We start from the raw sequence: 6,000 nt of genomic DNA on the forward strand, positions 1-6,000 counted from the left end.
GGTGGGGGATTCCAATGTCCATCATTGTCTCAGTAGCTTCACTTCTAAGTGAGCTGGCTGAGTACTAAAGGACATAGCTGCTCGACTGGGCCTCCAGCAGGTGGTGAGGGAAGCAACAAGAGTGACAAACCTCCTGAACTTCATCCTCACCATGAAAAAGAAATGAAAATCGCTTATTGTCACAAGTAGGTTTCAAATTAAGTTACTGTGAAAATCCCCTAGTCGCCACATTCCGGCGCCTGTTCAGGGAGGCTGGTATGGGAATTGAACCGTGCTGCTGGCCTGCCTGGGTCTGCTTTCAAAGCCAGCTATTTAGCCCAGTGTGCTAAACCAGCCCCTTAAATCACCAACCTGCCTATCACAAATAGATCTGTCTGTGACAGCATTGGGAGGAGTAATCACCACATGGTTCTTGAGCAAAGTATGATCTTCACATGGAGAATAATGCCCCCCCCACCCCCCAACATTGTGTTGTGTGGCACTACCACTGTGCTACATGGGATAGATTTCAAACAGATTGAGCAACTCATAACTGGGCATCCATGAGATGCTGTGGACCATCAGCAGCAGAATTGAATTAAATCGCAATCTGCAATCTCATGGCCGGGAATATCTCCACTCTACCATTACAATGAAGCCAGGGAATGAACCCGGTTCAATGAAGAGTGCAAGAGGCAATACTAGGAACAGCACCAGCCATACCTGAACGTGAGGTGTCAACCTGGTGAAGTGATAACAGAGGATGACTTACCTGCCAAACAACAAAAGCAATCTTTGACAGAAAGGGCTAAGAGATCCTACAACCAAGGGATCAGATCTAAGCGCTGCACTCCTGTCACACCCATTGGGAATGGTGATGGACAACTAACAGGAGGAGGAGGCTGCACAAATACCCCCATCCTCAATGATGAGGAAGCCCAGCACTTCAATATCAAAGACAAGGCTGAAGCATTCGCAACAATCTTCAGCCAGAGGTGCCGCATTGATGATCCATCTCGATCTCCTCTTGAGGTCCCCAACCTCTCAGACGGCAATCTTCAGTCAATTCAATTCACTCAGAAGCTGAACTGAACCAACCATATCAATACTGTGGCTACAAGACTAGGTCAGAGGCTGAGAATCCTGCAGCAAGGAACTCACCTCCTCAATCCCCAAACCCTGTCCACCATCTGCAAAGAACAGGTCAGGGGTGTGATGGATTATTCTTACTGTCTGGATGAGTGCGGCTCCATCAACATTCAGGAAGCCCGACACCATCCAGTACAAAGCAGACCACTTGATTGGGACCAATCTAACACTTTCAACACTCACTCCCTCCACAACCATCACACAGTGGCAGCAGTGTGTGTACCACCGACAAGATTCACTGCAGGAATTCACCATGGCTGTATCACCAGCAACTTCCAAACCCACGGCCTCTGCCACCTCGAGAAGGACAAGAGCTACTGACACATGGGAACCCCATCATCCGCAAATTCCCCTCTGAGCCCCACATCATCCTGACTTGGAAGCAAATCGCCGTTTTTCACTGTCGCGAGGTGAAAATCCGAGAACATTATTAAGGAAGTAATATCAGGACATTTGGAAAGTCAAAACACAATCCATCAGAGTCAGCATGGTTTTATGAAGGGTAAATCATGTTTGACTAATTTGCTCGAGGTCTCCGGAGATGTAAGAAGCCAAGTGGATTATGGGGATCCTGAAGATGTAGTATCTCTGGACTTCCGAAAGACATTTGATAAAGTGCTGTGAAGAAGGTTTTTTTTTTTTTATAAATGTTTTATTGAAAATTTTTTCCCAAACAACAATTTTTCCCCTCTTACAAAGCAAACGCAACAATAACAATACAGAAATTTTAAACAATACACAAGTAACAAAACCCCTTTATCTTTGACCTAAACTAAACCCCCCCTCCCCCCCCCCCCCCTCCCCCTGGGTTGCTGCTGCTGGTCATCTGTCTTCCCTCTAACGTTCCCCTAGGTAGTCGAGAAATGGCTGCCACCGCCTGGTGAACCCTTGAGCCGATCCTCTCAGGGCAAACTTTATCTGCTCCAGTTTAATGAACCCCGCCATATCATTTACCCAGGCCTCCAGTCCGGGGGGTTTCGCCTCCTTCCACATGAGTAGGATCCTGCGCCGGGCTACTAGGGACGCAAAGGCCACAACGTCGGCCTCTTTCGCCTCCTGCACTCCCGGCTCTTCCGCAACTCCAAATAGAGCTAACCCCCAGCCTGGTTTGACCCGGGCCTTCACCACCCGCGAAATCACTCCCGTCACTCCCTTCCAATACCCTTCCAGTGCCGGGCATGCCCAAAACATATGTGCGTGGTTTGCCGGGCTCCCGCCACACCTCCCACATTTGTCCTCCACTCCAAAGAACCTGCTCAATCTTGCTCCCGTTATGTGTGCTCTATGTAGCACCTTAAATTGAATCAGGCTAAGCCTGGCGCATGAGGAAGAGGAATTTACCCTGCTTAGGGCATCAGCCCACATACCCTCCTCTATCTCCTCCCCTAGTTCTTCTTCCCACTTTCCTTTTAGTTCGCCCACCGACTCCTCCCCCTCTTCCCTCATCTCTCGGTAAATCTCTGACACCTTGCCCTCTCCGACCCACACCCCTGAAAGCACCCTGTCCTGTATCCCCTGTGTCGGGAGCAATGGAAATTCCCTCACCTGTTGTCTAGTAAATGCCCTCACCTGCATATATCTCAAGAAATTTCCCCGGGGCAACTTATACTTTTCCTCCAATGCTCCCAAGCTCGCAAAAGTCCCATCTATAAATAAATCTCCCACCCTCCTAATTCCCAACTGGAACCAGCTCTGAAATCCTCCATCCATTCTTCCTGGGGCGAACCTATGGTTGTTCCTGATTGGGGACCCCACCAGGGCTCTCCGCACCCCTCTCTGTCGCCTCCACTGTCCCCAGATATTCAATGTTGCCGCCACCACCGGGTTCGTGGTAAACTTTTTAGGTGAGATCGGTAGCGGCGCCGTCACCAGCGCCTCTAAACTCGTCCCTTTACAGGACTTTCTCTCCAGTCTTTCCCACGCCGCTCCCTCACCCTCCATCATCCATTTACGTATCATTGCCACATTGGCGGCCCAATAGTAATCGCCCAAGTTCGGTAGTGCCAATCCTCCTCTGTCCCTACTACGCTGAAGGAACCCCCTCCTTACTCTCGGAACTTTCCCTGCCCACACGAAGCTCGTGATGCTCCTGTCTATTTTATTAAAAAAGGTCTTAGTGATTAGTATAGGGAGACATTGAAATACAAATAAGAACCTCGGGAGGACCATCATCTTAATTGCTTGCACCCTGCCCGCCAGCGATAGAGGCTGCATGTCCCACCTCTTGAAGTCCTCCTCCATTTGTTCTACCAACCGTGTCAGATTAAGTCTGTGCAAGGTTCCCCAGCTCCTAGCGATCTGAATCCCCAGGTATCGGAAGTTTCTTTCCACTTTCCTTAGAGGCAAGCCTTCTATCTCTCTACTCTGGTCCCCTGGATGTATCACAAATAATTCACTCTTTCCCATGTTTAGCCTATACCCCGAGAAATCCCCGAACCCCCTCAAAATTCGCATAACCTCTATCATTCCCCCCGCTGGGTCCGACACGTATAACAATAGGTCATCCGCATATAACGAGACTCGGTGTTCTTCTCCCCCTCTAATCACCCCTCTCCATTTCCTGGAGTCTCTCAACGCCATGGCCAGAGGTTCAATTGCCAACGCGAACAACAATGGAGACAGCGGGCATCCCTGTCTTGTTCCCCTATATAGTCGGAAATACTCCGATCTATGTCGACCTGTAACTACGCTTGCCGTTGGAGCCCCATAAAGAAGTCTAACCCAGCTAATAAACCCGTTCCCAAACCCAAACCTCCTTAACACTTCCCATAAATACTCCCACTCCACCCTATCAAATGCCTTCTCTGCGTCCATTGCCGCCACTATCTCTGCCTCCCCCTCCACTGGGGGCATCATTATCACCCCTAATAGTCGTCGCACGTTAACATTCAGTTGTCTCCCTTTTACGAACCCTGTCTGATCTTCGTGCACCACCCCCGGGACACAGTCCTCTATCCTCGATGCCAGTACCTTTGCCAACAATTTGGCGTCCACGTTCAACAATGAAATGGGTCTATAGGACCCGCACTGCAACGGATCTTTATCCCTCTTCAAAATTAACGATATCATCGCCTCCGACATCGTCGGGGGTAGAGTCCCCCCTTTCCTGGCCTCATTGAACGTCCTCACCATCAACGGGGCCAACAAGTCCACATATTTTCTGTAATACTCCACCGGGAACCCGTCTGGTCCTGGGGCCTTCCCTGCTTGCATGCTTCCCAGTCCCTTAATAACCTCGTCCACCCCAATCGGTGCCCCCAGGCCTACCACCCCCCGCTCCTCCACTTTCGGGAACCTCAATTGGTCCAGGAACTGCCGCATCCCCTCCTCTCCCTCTGGGGGTTGAGACCTATACAGTTCCTCATAGAAGGTCTTGAACACCTCATTTATCTTTCCTGCCCTTCGCACCGTGTCTCCCCTTTCGTCTCTAATTCCTCCTATTTCCCTCGCTGCTGCCCTCTTTCGCAATTGATGAGCCAACAGGCGACTCGCCTTTTCCCCATATTCATACCTCCTCCCCTGTGCCTTCCTCCACAGTACCTCCGCCTTTCTGGTGGTCAGAAGGTCAAATTCCGTCTGGAGTCGTCTCCTCTCCCTGTACAATTCCTCCTCCGGGGTCTCTGCAAATTCCCTATCCCCCCTTAAAATCTCCCCCAGTAATCTTTCCCTTTCCTTGGCCTCTGTTTTCCTTTTGTGGGCCCCAATGGAGATCAGCTCTCCTCTGACCACCGCTTTTAGTGCTTCCCATACCACTCCCACAGGGACCTCGCCGTCGTCATTGACCTCCAGGTATCTCTCAATACACCCCCGCACTCTTGCACACACTCCCTCATCCGCCATCAGTCCCACATCTAATCGCCAGAGTGTTCTCTGCTCCCTTTCCTCTCCTAATTCCAGGTCCACCCAATGTGGGGCATGATCCGAAACCGCTATGGCTGAGTACTCAGCTTCTTCCACCCTAGAGATCAACGACCTTCCCAAAACAAAAAAATCTATCCGGGAGTACACTTTATGGACATGGGAGAAGAAGGAATACTCCCTAGCCCTAGGTCTAAGAAATCGCCATGGATCCACTCCCCCCATTTGGTCCATAAACCCCTTAAGTACCTTGGCCGTTGCCGGCCTTCTTCCGGTCCTTGAGCTGGATCTATCTAGCCCCGGGTCCAGCACCGTATTAAAGTCCCCTCCTAAAATCAAGTTTCCTACCTCCAGGTCCGGTATACGCCCCAGCATCCGTCTCATAAATCCCGCATCGTCCCAGTTTGGGGCATACACGTTAACCAACACGACCTCCATTCCCTCCAGCCTGCCACTCACCATTACATATCTACCTCCGCTATCTGCTACGATGTTCTTTGCTTCAAATGCGACCTGTTTCCCCACCAAAATGGCCACCCCTCTATTCTTTGCGTCCAGTCCTGAGTGGAACACCTGTCCCACCCATCCTTTCCTTAGCCTAACTTGGTCCGCCACCTTTAGGTGCGTCTCTTGGAGCATAACCACGTCTGCCTTTAGTCCTTTCAAATGCGCGAGCACTCGGGCCCTTTTTATCGGTCCGTTCAGGCCTCTCACGTTCCACGTGATCAGCCTCACTGGGGGGCTACCTGCCCCCCTCCCGTGTCGACTAGCCATTACCTTCTCTAGGCCAGTCCCATATCCCGCCTCCGCGCTCCCGCTCGCTCCCCCAGCGTCGCACACCATCCCCGCCCACCCACTCTTTAGCCATTTCCTTTTGGATTTCCGCAGCAGCAACCCAGTTGTCCCCCCCCCCCTTCTCCCTCCCTCCTCCCCTCCCCGCTAGATCTCTTTCTAGCTTGATTGCTCCCCCCATATTACTTCCGTAAGTCAGCTGACTTCAACTGACCCCGGCTA

The sequence above is a fragment of the Scyliorhinus torazame genome, chromosome 5 (genome assembly GCF_047496885.1).
Source record: "Scyliorhinus torazame isolate Kashiwa2021f chromosome 5, sScyTor2.1, whole genome shotgun sequence".
Taxonomy (NCBI): domain Eukaryota; kingdom Metazoa; phylum Chordata; class Chondrichthyes; order Carcharhiniformes; family Scyliorhinidae; genus Scyliorhinus; species Scyliorhinus torazame.